Genomic DNA, 15,583 nt, shown 5'->3' with positions numbered 1-15,583 from the left:
GGGAGCAGGAAAAGGGAAACGTGGTCGGAGTGGGGCTTGAAATGGAGATGAATGACCATCAGGGGTTGGTCACAACAAGATTGTGATAAAATGCCGTGTCCAGTGTCATAAATGCAGGCAAAAGACACAACGCTCTCGTCCTCCCTTGATTCTCTCTAAGGCCCGAAGCCCCAAGGGCTCTCTCCTTCCACTTCCCACTGAACCGATCCGTTTAAGACAATCATCCGAAGCTTTTCCCCACATAGCAGAGCCTTCAAGCCTTTCTTCTTCCCTCCCCGTCTCTGGTAGCGACCTCGCAGCCGGGGCCTGGCTGGGGAGGAGCCCCAGCACCAGGAAGAGGGCAGGAAGGGCCCTGGGTGAGGAGGAGCTGGGGGTCAGGGGGAGGCAGGAGTGGCCCTGGCAGAAAGGGAGGCCTGGCGCCAGAACCAGGGGACTGCTCAGGGGCTACAAGTGGTTGCAAGATGAGGTGGAGCCAGGCCTCCTGGGCTGGGGGTGTCCTTCAAGGACGCTCCGCACTGCGGCTCAGGCTGGGTTAAGATTGCTGAAAGCGGAGGAGCGGGGCAGGGCTGTGTCCAGCTGTAGAGGCTGGGCAGCGGGCACCGGGGCCATAAGAAGGATTCCAGGGCTGGAAGGCACTTTACGGAACAGCGGTGGCTGCTAGATGTGGCTACACGGAGCAGGAGTCTGGAGGTGCACCGCTCGGGTGGTCTACACTGGGCGGTCACAGTCACCCCACAGCCTCAGGGTCCCGGGTCCGTTTGCTGCCCCACCACCTTCCCCGTGGCTCCCCTTCCACTGATGTTATTTGGGGCGAGTTGCTTTATCTTTCTGAGGCTCAGTTTCTCCATCTGAAGAACAGGGCTCTTGACAATAGCTACTTCACGAGGCTGCGCGCGGACCAACTGAGGTAACCTGTAGAACGTGCTTTGTGCCAGTACCGACACGATGACCCTTGGCTGGTGTTTTGTTCTGGACAAAAGCCGGGTGGGGTATACAGTTGGAGCTCAATATATGCAAAGCTCTGTGCATATTTGTGGACTCGATCGTCATTTATCGTTGTTCCTATGGTGGACCCCACCCAGGGCTCAGGGGCTCCATGGGACCCACTCCGTCTACGCAGCGCCCAGGAAGGGCCCGGTTCGCTGGACCCGTCTTTGCTCCCAGCTGACCGTAGCCTGAATGCAAGGGACGTGGGGAGCCTATTGTTGGGGGGGAGGGGACAGGCCACATCTGGCCAGTGGGCCTGAGGACAGCCACCCCAGGCGGGCCAGGCACTGCCAGTGGCCTGGGGTCGCCACCAACCTGCCCGCTGGGAGCGCGGCAGCCCGGAGACCTGCCCGGGCCCGGGAGGCCGAGGGGCACAGAGGACCCTGTGCACCCGGCCCCCCTGCACCCTGGGCCCCTTCCGACGGCCTGCCCTGCCCTTCTCCGCGGGCCACAGAGGGACCGCCTTGTGAGCGAGGAAGCCAGCGCGCACCGCTAATAGGAAAACCATAGGAAACCTTGGCGGGTCCCCACTGCGGCCTAATGGGCTTTTCCAAACGGGCCCCGAGCCCACAGACATTGGCCCTTTGTGAGGTCGGCCCGGGCTCCCTCGCTCCTGTTCCAAGATGAGAATGAAAAAGGAAAGAGAAACAAGAAAGGCTGCCAAGCTCTCTCTCATCTCGGTGCTTCGAAGGCCTTAGCCACCGAGTGACGCTGTGTGTGGGGCGCGGGGGACCGGCCGGGCTCCCCCGAGGACAGCGGTCCTCCTTCCCCTCACCTGGTCCTTATGCTGCAGCCCTACCCTCATTTCAGACTGAGGTCGGTGAGGTCTGCGCAGGGCAGGCAAGCGAGGCCGCAGAGCTGGGCCTCCCATCACTCAGCGCTGCGCCCAGACCGCCTCTCGGCTCCTGCAAACTAATTGACCGACATTCAAAATTTTGCCTCTAGGCTTAGCTTTCAGAAAAAGATGTTTCCCATTCCAGAGAGAAATGGAGACATAATTGTTTCTTTCCGTCTTATTAATCCTTGGACAATACTGTAACGCGCCAATCGTTATTTATACCTGAAGTTCCTGCCGCACTGCAAAGCCCAGATGGGCTGGAAGGGAGACTCTTAGAGCTATCATTATGTGGTGCTAAAATTAAATGTTCCTTCAGAGCAACGGGGAGGAAAAAATACAATTAAATCAGAAAGTGGGATCAACGGCTGTGTAAGCTTCATGGTTTTTGTTCTGCGGATTCCCAAAGACCAGAAACACAGGCTTGGTGTGCAAATACATAGGCAGACGATCATCCGTCTGTGATCTGCGGTTATTTATCCGTCCAAATATATCTTCTTGGGATGGTGCCTTGAAAATAACTCAAAACTATTTTAAAACTTGACCAACTTGTAGAAGACTGACAAGCCCCAGGAGTCCTGAATTTCTTTCTCATGGATTTCTCAGGGTTGGGGGCGGGGGGAGTTGCCTCCTGGAGAGGGAGCCTGCTGCCCAGAAGCTGCCCGGCTCACTTCTGGAGTTACCCCGAGCTCGGATCATTTTGGGGGACACGGGGATCTGCGTCAGCTTCTGCATGAAAAGATTCACAGGGGCCACCTGCGTGGCTCAGTCCGTTGAGTGGCCGACTCTTGATTTCAGCTCGGGGTCACTGTCTCGGGGGGAAGGGGGTCGTGGGATCGGACTGCGTGCTCAGTGTGGGGGGACTCTGCTTGACGATTCTCTCCCTCGGCCCCTCCCCGCTGCTCGTGCTCTCTCTAAAATAAATAAATACATCTTAAAAAAAAAAAAAAAGATTCATGAAGGTCTCTCGTGCTTATGTGGGGACGGGGAAGGAAAAACAGCAGCAGGGGCGAATGCAGTCAAAATACTGGTGGTAGACCGACCCCAACGCCCCCCAGCAGGAGCCCCATTAAAGGAGTCCCTGCATCAGACAAAGGAGCGCTATTCTGCTGCTCAGAAGGAGCTGGATCTACAAGGATTAATGAAGAATGATCTTTTCATTGTGTTTCAATTTGCAACACATCTTTCTAGTGTGTATATTTTTTTTTTGAGAGAGAGAGAGAGAGAGAACAGAGGGAGGGGCGGAGAGAAAGAGAGAGAGAGACAGAGAGAGAGAGAGAGAATCTCAAACAGACTCCCCACTAAGTGCTGAGCCCGCCCACCTCAGGATTCAATCTCCTGACTCTGAGATCATGACCTCAGCTGAGCTCAAGAGTCAGACCCAAAACCAAGAAAAAAAAAAGTCGGACCCTTAACCAACTGAGCCACCCAGGCGCCCCTCTATTGTATATGTTTCTTAAGTACAGACCAATAGGTAATATCTACTCTCCTTGTAAGGAAAGTTGTATCTGTAGCCTTCTCTCTCTCCGTTTGTGTGTATCTACATCAGTATCTATACACACGCGTGTGCTTTGACCATCCTCACTGAGAGCTGATAAGCTGGTAATGGTTGTTTCTAGAGAGGGGAACTAGAGACCTGCGAATTAGAGGTCCAAACAATGTACAGTCACTATATGTACCCATTTATAATATTTGAATTGTAAAGCTTTTTTTTTAAGATTTTATTTATTTATTCATGAGAGACACACAGAGAGAGGCAGAGACACAGGCAGAGGGAGAAGCAGGCTCCATGCAGGGAGCCTGATGTGGGACTCGATCCCGGGACTCCGGGATCACACCCTGAGCCAAAGGCAGACGCCCAACTGCTGAGCCACCCAGGCGTCCCAGTTGTAAAGCTTTTTAAGGAGCTTTCCCCAACGCCAGCATAGACCTGGCATATATCACATACCAGGTACTATTCTAAGCACTTCACATGCATGAACTCACTTGATCTTCACTCTGCCCTAAGAGATAGGAGCCATTATGCTGAGCATTTCACAGATGAGAAAATAGGTACAGAGAGCACTAGAGGTGGTAAGGGGCATCTGATCCCAAGTAGGGAGGCTCCAAATACCCCATGTCCCATAATCACCAATGCACCACTATTAGAAAATCAAAAGACACTACTTTTTAAAATGTCAGCAGGAGGGGGGTGGCTCAGGGGTTGAGTGTCTGCCTTCGGCTCAGGGCGTGATCCTGGGGTCCTGGGATCGAGTCTCGCATCAGGGGGGCTCCCTGCATGGAGCCTGCTTCTCCCTCTGCCTGTGTCTCTGCCTCTCTGTGTGTGTCTCTCATAAAAAAAAAAAAAAAAAGTCAGCAAGAGCTGTTGCAGCCAGTTCTGCCCTTGCAGATGATGCCAGTCCCAGTCCATGATCACCAGGTCCGGTCCCCAGCAACAGGTACGGGGAGGGGCAGGTGGGCCCTGGAAGGGGTTGGGGGCGGTAAGGCCTAGTGAACCTGGTGCCCAGGCTCCCTGGCTCCTCAGAGAAGCAGCGGGGGGATTCAACCTCCAACAGCCCTTGATCCTGATTATTCTTTTGCTAATTTAAAAATAAATACGTGAGATTTTGCTTTAAGCCCCCAGTGTGCCCGCACCCCAAGAGAAGGACGTGAACGGAGAGCCTCCCGTGGTCTCACACGGATGGATGGAAATCGAGACCCAGCCCCGTTTCCCCCACTGCATTACATACAGAAGCACATTGTGCTGCGGAAACGGGCCCAGGCCCCGGCGAGAATGGCCCCCTCTCCAAAGTCACCGCAGCCCTGAGTCAGGTCGGGCTGGCGGGCCATCTGGCCGCAAACCCCACAGTACCCTACTTATACTCAAAGCAGGACTAATTGCCTTGTTAACAGAGCTCCCCTCCAGAGAATGAAATTTAAGCGGACGAATATCAGAGCATGATTTCAAGAGAAGGGAGCTGATCCAGAGCCTGAGAGTATTTCCAGCAACCGAGTCTCAGAAGGCCCAGAGAGCAAATAAAGAACATTTTTAATGGGACTGTCAGGAGGATACGACTTGTCAAGGCAGATTTGCAAACAGGAAAGGGGGCAGGGACCATGCTCGTCTAGACATCTGATTAGTGGGAAATTGTAGGATTATGAGGAGTGTGGATTTTTCTGGCTGCTATTTCTGAGGAGGTCAGGCCTTCTGCGCAAAAGGCTGGATGAGAGAAACATTTGTCTGTGGGAGAAAATGCTGACGGGTCCTCATCCTCCCTTGGGCTCCAGCAGCCGGTTCAGGACAAAGAGAATGCATGAGTAGATTTAAACCTGCTGCTGCTTGGGGCAGGACAGCTCGTCTGGGGCGGTGGAGCAGGGGGGCTGGGGTGTCTGGGGCGGGCTCTGAGACCAAGCCGGTCACCCCTGGAAATTTCACCCTCTTCCTCCCCTTCATCGGCAGCCCCAGCCTGCCTCCTGATCATGCTGCCAGCCAATCCCCTGTTCTTACACCCTGTGCTTTCTGAGGCTGGGGCAACAGCCCACCTATTGTCCCCCAGCAGCCCAGGACACCACAGGCACCACAGCCCTTCTGGGCTGGGGGGTATGGGTCATGGGGTGGGCAGACAGATCGTTCTTCTGGGCTGGGCAGACAGATCGTTCTTGCTGGGGTGGCGATGAAGCCGGGTGAACTCGGGGTGTGTCGGTTGAGCATCTGGCTCTTCGTTTCGGCTCAGGTCATGATCTCAGGGTCATGAGATTGAGCCCCAGGTCGGGCTCCATGCTCATCACAAAGTCTGCTTGAGATTCTTTCCCTCTCCCTCTGCCCCTCCAGCGTTCTCTCTCCATCTCTCTGTCTCTCAAGTAAATAAATAAATCCTTAAAAAAAAAAAAAAAAAAAAAAAAGAACAAAAAGGAATAGACTCAAATCAGGAAACTTGGAGCTCTAAGACAGGTTCTGGGATCCGGGACCCCAGACAGGACACAGCCAGGCTAGGTGTGTGAAAGCATCAGAGCCCAGCTCCATGCCAGAAGCAGGCACATGCAGGAGTACGGGTTGAAAAATAAAATGAGTAATTAGATGTGTCCAAGTTCAACTAGAAAAAGGGAAACAACTCTGGCTTGAAAACAGGGAATTGGGGGCACCTGGGTGGTTCAGTGGTTGAGCATCTGCCTTCGGCCCAGGGTGTGATCCCAGGGTTCCGGGATCGAGTCCCGCGTCGGGCTCCCTGCATGGAGCCTGCTTCTCCCTCTGCCTGTGTCTCTGCCTCTCTCTGTGTGTCTCTCCTGAACAAGTAAATAAAATATTTTTAAAAATTAAAGAAAATTAAAAAGGAAGAAAGAAAGAAGAAAGAAAAGAAAGAAAGAAAGAAAGAAAAAAGAAAGAAAAAGAAAGAAAGAAAGAAAGAAAGAAAGAAAGAAAGAAAGAAAGAAAGAAAGAAAGAAAGAGAGAGAAAACAGGGTATTTTCTACAACCAACAGGGAGGTGGTTGTAGGGATGATGGAAGAGCTGAGGAAGCCGAACAGGGGGTGGTGAGAGGTCCGAAAATCGGCAACAGCGGGACGTTGCTACACCTGAAGCCTGGGGAGACATAGGGAGGACGTGGCACAAGCAGAGCCCGGGTGGGGAGGCCTAATCCAGGCAGACCTGTCTCCTGGGAACTGGGGCCGCGGAGGAGCCGGGGGAAGACGATGCCCGGGCAGGGAGGGAAAGGGAACAGAAATGTCTTGGATTTTCTCCCCTTGCCCAGCCTTCCACCTCCTCGACAGCCAGCCGGGATCAGCCCCTCGCCATATAGAGGACAGGGGAAAGGCAGGCTGGGGCAGAGGAGTAAGGTCAGATATTCCGTAGAACATTCCTCCTCGCACCCTGTGCTCTTCCCTCTGCAATAGTCAGAATTAAACCACAGAATGAAATATTTGGGTAATTACTAGTTTACTGTCTCTTTCTCTGGCCCCCACCACACCTGCAGCCCCACAAACTCTCAGCTCCATGAGGGCGAGGGGTGGGGGGTAGAATTGGCCGTATTCATTGTCGAATCCCCAGCACCAGCACGGTAAGCGATTCGTAGTTGATTCTTGAAAATATCTGTTAAAAATAACTGAATGAATGACTCGATGGGTGCTGCCCATCTTGTGCTCAGCGTAGAGCCCGACCTGGAGCTCAGCCCCGTGACCCTGAGATCGTGACCCAAGCTGAAATCAAGAGTCAGACGCTCAGCCAACTGAGCCACCCAAGCTCCCCTACAGTCCTGTGTTTTGAAGGCCTGTCACCATCTGGGCACAGACAGAATTTCCAGGCGATGGTTTAAACCACTTAGTCACAGGAAGAAATAATGAAGGGGGGATGAGACATTGTGTAGAGAGTGGGGCGCCTGGGTGGCTCAGTTGGTTAAGCATCTGCCGTCAGCTCAGGTCATGATCTCAGGGTACCGGGATCGAGCCCCTGAGTCCGGCTCCCTGCTCAGAGGGGAGTCTGCTCCTCCCTCTCCCTCTGTTCCTCCCCCTCCCGCCACCCCGCTCCTGCTCTCTTGCTCTCACTCACTCTATCAAATACATAAAATCTTGGGGAAAAAAATGTATATAGAGAGATTCAAAGAGAGAAAAGACAGCATGGGGGGTAGCTCACACATTCTCAGGAAAGAGGAGGTGCGGCAGCGGAGAGGGGAGCGGATGAGAGAACCAGACCCCACGCTGCAGTGGGTGCCAGGAGCCTAACTGTCCGAAGGCAATGACAAGTGAATAAAGACAACGCCCATTAGGGCCACGGTACAGTAGACACTTGACGGGGTGGATGTTTAGGCTCGAAAGTGACCAGCAAGTGAGTAACTATCACAAGCCACCACCACACCAACTAACATCCGTCTGTTGCTTATGTCGTGCCAAGTATCGAGCTCAGCATTAATTCTCTGTAAGGTCCATGCAAGTCTCTTCCCATTTGACTTGGAAGAAACTAATAGATTATCTGGGGAGAGTATCTGTGTGTGTGTGTGTGTGTGTGTGTGTGTGTGGTGGTGGTGGTGGTGGTGCTGTGTTGGGTTGTGGTTTTCCAGCATCCATTCCCTCTTCCTACCCATGCTCTGGAGGAATGAGGAATATAGTATGAGGAATATAGTAACTGGTTTCCAAGGTGGCCCCAGGGAGCCTCACCTTCGGACACTCACATGTTTGGAGCCCTTACGCACGTCGGGTAAGGCTGTCCTCTTCTGAGTGCTTGATATGTATTAACGTACCTAACCCTCCCCGTAGTCCTGTTGAGTAGGTCCTACTATGCCCTGTTATCATGCACATTTTAACAGAGGAACTAGAGGTATTGAACGGGTTAGCTGCTGGCCCAGGATTGCAGAAGTAGCCAGTGGTGGAACTAGGATTTGAATCCAGTGTTTGCACTCCAGAGTGTGTACTTAACTGAGGCAAAAGGAAATTTCTCAGAAGATACTGGATGCTCGCAGAATTGACAGAAAGCCAGGAAACCCGGCCTCGGTGGCTTCGTGACCCTTGGAAGGGAGTCACAGTCCTCGCTGGGATCCACGGGCACCCCTACGATTTGCTCCCCCCCCCCATGCCATGCAGACCTCACCTCCTGCTCCCATGGCCCCATGCTGCTCCGCTCCAGCCTCCCTGCTCCTCCTCAGGCCCTGGGCCCGCTACCCCCACCCCCACCCCCCAGAGCCCTTGCATCGACTCTTCCTGAATCCCTCCCCAGGACACCCCTTCCTGCCTTGGCCACACCACCAGTTCCCTCACTTCTTCTGGGTACTTCTCAGTGAGCTTTCCCTGTCCCCCTGCCCCCGTATCTCAAATTGTACCTGCCCCCACACTTCATCTCCCCAGACTAAAAGATGGGGACACAAAAGGCTATTTCCCCGGCCTCCAGGTGAGGACGGCTCTGCAGTGTTGCATGGATACTTCAGAGTCCTATGGATCAGACCTAAGACCACATTCTTTCTTGACTTTTTCTCATTCACAGTTTCCTTCATTCCCTTCATTTGAGAGCTCCCCCTCAAAGAAAAAATAAAAATAAAATAAAATAAAATAAAATAAAATAAAATAATAAAATAAAATAAAATAAAATAAAATAAAATAAAATAAAATAAAATAAAATAAAATTTAAGTTAGGCCGTTGCCTAACTCATCCTGCAGGGTACTTTGGTCACGACGTCACAGGGGGCACTGCTGTCGGCCGGGAGCGACTGCAGGGCTGAAGCTACGGAATCAGAGGGCCCAGGTGGGGCCCAGATCTGGGAGGCTCTGCACTCCTGACCAGTCCGTGACCTAGTTACCTCCCTGGGCTTGGTTTCTACTCCGTGTACGCTCTCTGGTTCCAGTAACAGCAGATGCTCAGTACTGCTGCTCATGAGGGCATCCCTGGCTCGGGGCTGCCCGGGGCGAGTGAGGAGGGGCTGCAACTTCACAGCCCAGGTGGCACCTGTGCATCAAGGGCGAGTCTCCAGGGAAGCAGCACATCCGGGAACCATTGGCAGCTGATGTTCCCAGCAGCATGGGGTGGGTGCACGGCCTAGAAGAATCTGAGTGAGGCAACAGTGGTATCTACCTCGGAGGGAGGGGGCAGACAAAATGTGGGGGGAGGTACAATTCGAGATGGGGGGCAGGGAAAGCTCACTGAGAAGTACCCAGAGGAAGTGAGGGAACTGGTGGTGTGGCCAAGGCAGGAAGGGGTGTCCTGGGGAGGGATTCAGGAAGAGTCAATACAAGTGCTTTGGTGGGGGGGGGGGTGGTAGCAGGCCCAGGGCCTGAAGGAGAAGCAGGGAGGCTGGAGCAGAGCAGCGTGGGGCCATGGGAGCGGGAGGTGAGGTCTGCATGGCATGGGCGGGAGGGAGCAAATCATAGGGGTGCCCGTGGATCCCAGCGAGGACTGTGACTCCCTTCCGAGGGTCACGAAGCCACTGGAAGTTTCTGAGCAGGGCAGGGACATAATCCCACTTATATCTTAACAATTCATTCTGGCTAAGGTGTCGAGCGTAGACAGGAGAGGCCAGCATGGAAGCTGGGAGGCCCATTAGGCAGTCACGCTACAATCTACGTGAGAGGACAGTGACGTTGGTCGGGATTCCTGGGAAATCACCTGGATGGGGAAGAGTAGACCATTGGGCTCAGAAGCCATCTTTACAAGGCTGGAGGAAATAGATGAGAAAGTGGGCCAGGCTTGTGGGTGGCCGTCAGGGTGGTGAGAGCAGCCAAATTCCGGAAATAGTTTCAGAGCTGAACCAATAGGATTTTCTGGAAGTCTGAATGTCAGCTATGAGGATAAGGAAGCCAAGGGTGTAAAAAAAAATAAAAATAAAAATAAATGAAATAAATAATAATAAAATAAAAAAAGGAAGCCAAGGGTGGCTCCAAGGTCCTGGCCTGAAAAGCCGAAAGGCCATCTCCGTTAACCGAGACAGGGGAACTGTGGGTGAGGCCTTTGCGAGGGGATGATTGGAAGTTCTGCTTGGACACGTTGCCTTTGTGGTGTCCACGGCACAACCAAGTCGAGATGCTGAGCGAATGACAATCAGACACAGACGTGAGAGTCAGAAGCAAAAAGACGGCTCCAAAGCAAGGAGCTCACACAGGGGGAGTGAACAGAGATAAGAGGGAAAGGGCATCCGCGAGCGTTTGTTGAAGGAAACACGGCAGAGCTGCCCCCCCCCCCCGCCCCCACCAGGCAGAGGAGTGTCTCGCTCTTGGCCTCGGCCACGTCCGCCTGTAGGTTCCCAGAGCACTCCCCCGTGGGTGTCACGAGGCGTGTCACCGATCCTCCGACGCCCCCACCCTCGGGGCATCAGAACACGCTTCAGAATCATAAATACAGAGATACTCAGATTTAAACGATTCTGATATCCAAATCCGACATGTTCAGGAAGGGTGACGTCGAAGGGCGACAGCTGAGGATAGGTTCGGTAGAGGGGTCACCGCAGACCTGCCACGGGCAAGCTGCACGCCCGGCCCGCTCGAGCAGCCAAACAGGATCCTGTCTGCAAACGGCACGGCGCCAGCGTCTATCGGTGCACCTGTTGCTTCGAGTGTCACCCGTCCCTAGGTGTAGAGACCCGCAGGTCATCCGCGTGCACCACCCCGGGGAACGTCACTTACCAAGCTGCCCTCGAGGCCCCCCCCACCGTCCGGGGAAGACGATGAGGACAGAGCGAGGGGGGGGTGGGGGGTCGGGGGGAGCAGGGCCCTCTCTGCGTCTGTCGCCCTGCCCGTCCCCAGCACCACATGGACCCCGGCCTGGCCCCGAAGCCTCTCTCTTCTGCTCACCTGCAGGTGGAAGCACGCTCGCCGGAGGGAGGCACGAAAGAAAAGATGTGCCTTTTCCAAAACTGCTCTCATCTGGAAACTTCTCCTGGAGCAGCCGTGCTGTGGTGGGAAGGACGCTGCCCTGAGGGTCCCCCCCCTGCCCTGCAGCCACCCGGGTTCTGTGATCTTGAGCAGGTCAGTTCACTTCTCAAAGCCCTGGGCCCCTGCCCTCCGGGGCTCCCACTGTACCCCAGTCCAGGGCCTGGGCCTCGGGGAATCCCGCTGGGGCCCGTCTGGATGACCCCAGGGCTGTAGGGGTGCCCGTGTGCCAGATACGAAGGCGCCGTTGGGGGCAGGTGCGTGGGCACGGGAGGGCCAGGGAGCTGGGAAGTGGCACGCCTGTCACCTCTTGCTCTGCCTCTCTGCCTCCCTTTCCCGTGGGGAGAAGGGCATCTTCTGCAGCTCCCCGTCCCCTTGCACCCTGGCTCCCCGGAACGTGCCCCCGACGCCCTAGCCCGGGTGGGTCGTGCCTAGCATTCCGCGAGGACAATCGCAGCTCATCAGTGTATTGCGGGAAACAGTTTCCACGAGAAACAAAAAGGCCCAGCCTCCTGAGGGGCTCTGGTTACCACACTTTGGGGTCCCACTCGGGGTTGGACTGCCCCTGCCTGTAACTGCCTCGGCCCTCCAGGCTCCCCAGCATGCAGGGCGGTGCCCAGCCGGGATGGGGCTGTGCCAACACAGGAAGAGGAAGCCGAGGAAGGAGGAGGAAGGAGAGTTCTGGGCTGGGGGCCAGGAGCAGACGCAACTGAGGCACACGCAACCCGGGCAAGCTCATCATTTGGCCCCTGACTCCGTGGCAAAGAGTATCCGGCTGCTGGGCTCAGAGACCTGACCGCGAGACCTTTTGCTCCTCTCCCACGTGGCAGTCTAGGGGGCTTTGATAGGGACCCCACAAACTCATTAGGGACCCAAGCTTGTAGCTTTCTGCTCCACTGTCCCAGCACATTGCTCTTATCCTTCCGGCTTGCCTCCTGAACCAACGGGGCAGCTGGGAGCTCCAGCCATCGCACTCACATTCCAGGCAACAGGAAGGAGGAACCACGGGAGGGGAAAGAGTGTGCACACCCTCCGCTTTTTACAGAGCCGTCCCAGGGCTCCCATACAGCAGCTCTGCTTACATCCCAAAGGCCGGAGCCCAGCCACACAGCCGCTCCCGCTGCAGAGGAAGCTGCTCCACGGGAAGACATGAAGAGTGGTGTGCAGGAAAGGGGAGACCGAGGACTGTTGGTTGGAGCCTCCAGTTCACTGTCCTGAGCAATTCTTCTCTGGGCCCAAACTTGCACACCCGCCCAGCAAAAAAAAAAAAAAAAAACACATCGCAGGACGCCCGGGTGGCTCAGCGGTTGAGCATCTGCCCTCGGCCCAGGACCTGATCCTGGAATCCCTAGATGGAGTCCCACGTCGGGCTCCCTGCATGGAGCCTGCTTCTCCCTCTGCTTCTGTCTCTGCCTACGTCTCTGCCTCTCTCTGTGTGTCTCATGAATAAATAAATAAAATCTTTTTAAAAAAAATCACACATCGCGAAGCATCATATTTACTTGGTCCTCAAATAGGCCCTAGGGAATGTCCAAAGATTGCTTCCAACCGTGTCATACTGTGCTCTCCTCCGGAGGAATTCTGGTAAATTGAGCTTGCTCCACGTCGCTGCATTTCCAAGGATGCGTTAGCTTCACAGCAATGTTTAAACTCTTCAAAAACCCGGTGGTCGGACACGTGACCTGGCAGGTGCCTCCAGAAGTCTGGCCCTGACTAGAAGACGTAGGTCCTAGTCTTAGCAATGACACTGTCTGCATGGACCCTTGGTTCATTCACCAAATACTTGCTGAACATCTAACCTAGACTTTGTGCCTCGGCCTTGTGGACGCCAAGAACCAGCACGTGCAATGTCACTGCCCTCACGGTGCTCACAGTCTACTGGGGTTTCTAGAAAATTCACAGGTACCCCTAGTGTATGGTGAGGACGTGCTGAGGGGCCACACGTGAGGCTTCTGGGTGGTTCACTGACAGCATCCTGGATCCTACCTGGGCCTGTGCCAGAGAAGATCTCCAGGTTGAGAGCCAAAGGTCAAGCAGAGGTATTTCAGAGCGTGAATAATAAAGAAGTCACAAGATCAGAGGATGAAAGAGGCTTCTAGCCAGAACGCAGAGAATGAATTGGAGAGGGGCCAGAGTAGAGGCAGGGAGACCAGTGAGGAGGCTGTAGCTTCATCCAGGAGAGCGGAAGAGAGGCAGTGACAGTTGGATGGAGAGAAGGCGAGGCGCGCAGGAGCCAGTCTGGAGGTGGCATCGAGAAAACTTGGTGACTGGTCGATGGGGAGGATCAGCTGGGGACAGGAGGCGGGATTCAAACACGATGGCAGGTTTCTGGCCTCAGGAACTCCGGATGGGGAGGTGTCGTGGACCCGCAGACCACAGGGGCCCAGGCCAGGACCTGTGGCCACAGCCTGCTCCAGGGAAGGCCTCTTGCTCAGTGAGGAGTCCGGCCTGCGCAGCCCGGCGCCCCCCCTCCCCAGGAGCAGCTGCCGCTGCCCCTTCCAGGATGACCAGGGCCCGAGGCCCTCACGACCCTGGGAGAAGGTCAGAGCCACTCAGGTGGAGAAACGTGGGGACAGTGCTCGGCTGCGCCTTGTGGTGGCGGAGCCAGGTCTCTGTCCTGACATTCTCTGCACCATCAGCTGGCTTCCCGGACCCGGCCAGGCACCTGGCACCTCGTGGGGCTGAGCATGAGGGAGTCTGTCGGGGGGCTTGGGGGGGGCAGGCCCCAGCCTGATTCACCAAATTATTTTTCTTTTTAATTTTTTTTATTAGAGTTCAACTTGCCAACATATAGCATATCACCCCTTGTTCATCGCGTCAAGTGCCCCCCTCAGTGCCTGACGTCTTATATACATAAGAAAATTATGTATATATCCTAATGGGGGGGGGCAGGCCCCAGCCTGATTCACCAAATTCTTGTAATCAATTTAGTTACACAACAAAACTCAGATCAGAGTGAGGATTAGCAGAGGAAGTTGAGGGGGGGGTGCTTTGAACTTCACCGATGAAAGCCCCCTGCCCCAGTGGCCCAAAGAAATCCCGAGGTATTAACTGCACATTGCCACCTCCGGGCCCCAGGATGAGGCCCCAGGCAGGCCGCGGGGGACAGGACGCTGGCATCCCCGAAGGCCCCCTCCCTCCACCCTGTGGCATTCCCCGGGGAGCCCTCCTGGAGGGGGGCTGGGGGGCTAGATCGGTCCTCAGCCTGCTGCTCCTGGAATTGCAAGCATTCGTGAGCCCACCCCCTCCCGGGCCTGCCTTCCCCAAGATTCCTGAGCGCAGCCCAAGTGGGGGGCGAGCAGAGGGAGAGAAGGGGGGAGGCGGGAGGCAGCCCGGCTCTCGCAGGTTATTGTTCCCAGATGGAGACTGTCAAACCCTGTCAGCCTCAGATCCACGCCAAGAGCGCCACATCCGCATTCCTGGAATGTGTCACCACCAGCTTCACCTTCCGCGGCCCCAGATTCCATAACATGTCAAGGTCCTTCGGTCTCACCAGAGCTGAAATTCACCTAGTCCCAGGCTCGGTGCGGAGCACACAGGCCTGGGGCCGCCTGGGAGCCCATTTCCTGGGCCTACGTCCCCCTGAGCCGTCTGAGCCCAAGGGGTCTCACCTGCTAGTGCTGGTTTCATGATGAGCTTGGGGACGGTGCTTTCTGGGCTTGGGGATGACTGGTCACCCAGGCTGTCCCCGGGGGTTGGTGGGCTGCGGTACTTGGGGGAAGGAGCATGGCCATCTGGTTGGTTGCTCTGTAGTTTGGGGCCTGGCTGCTGGCACCCCAGAGGGCCTGCCAGGGGCTGCAGGAGGGACCCTGCACCCTTCATTCCCCGTTCAACGCCCCGTCTGCCACGATAGGAAGCCCAGTACGCCTACCCCGGGCCTGGCGTCGCCTCTGAGTTGCGATGCCCCTTCCACGCTGGCAGGCCTTTTCTGCCCTGAGTATATTCTCTGACCAGAAGCAAATGCAGCTCTTATTCCAATTGCATGGACTCTGCAGGCCGCAAGGGTTCCTGGGGGACAGGTGAGGGCACCCGGGGTGCTAGGTGACCTGCTCGGGATCACACAGCCATTGGTGATAAAACTGGATCTGTGATCCTCAACTTCTGACTCTCTATCCATTATGGGTTCAGTGGCATCCCCAAAAAGATAAGCTGAAGTCCTAACCCCAGGCACCTATGAACATGACCTTATTTGGAAATAGAATCTTCGCTGACGTAATCAAGTCGAGATGAGGACCCTAAAGCAATACGACTGGTTTCCTATAAGCGGAGGGAAGCGTGGACCAGGTCACACCCACAGAGGAGGGATGGCCTCAGTGTGGAGAGGAGACGGAGAACGGAAGTAAGCAGTCACAGGCCAGGGGACACCTGTGCGAGGCCATCCCAGGCTGGAAGGCTCAGGGTAGGGTCCTCCTCGGAGGCCTCAGAGATAGGATAGCCCTG

Source organism: Canis aureus, chromosome 14, assembly GCF_053574225.1.
Source record: "Canis aureus isolate CA01 chromosome 14, VMU_Caureus_v.1.0, whole genome shotgun sequence".
In the NCBI taxonomy this organism is placed as follows: domain Eukaryota; kingdom Metazoa; phylum Chordata; class Mammalia; order Carnivora; family Canidae; genus Canis; species Canis aureus.
The sequence above is the reverse complement of the archived record's forward strand: the minus strand, read 5'-3'. Positions refer to the sequence as shown.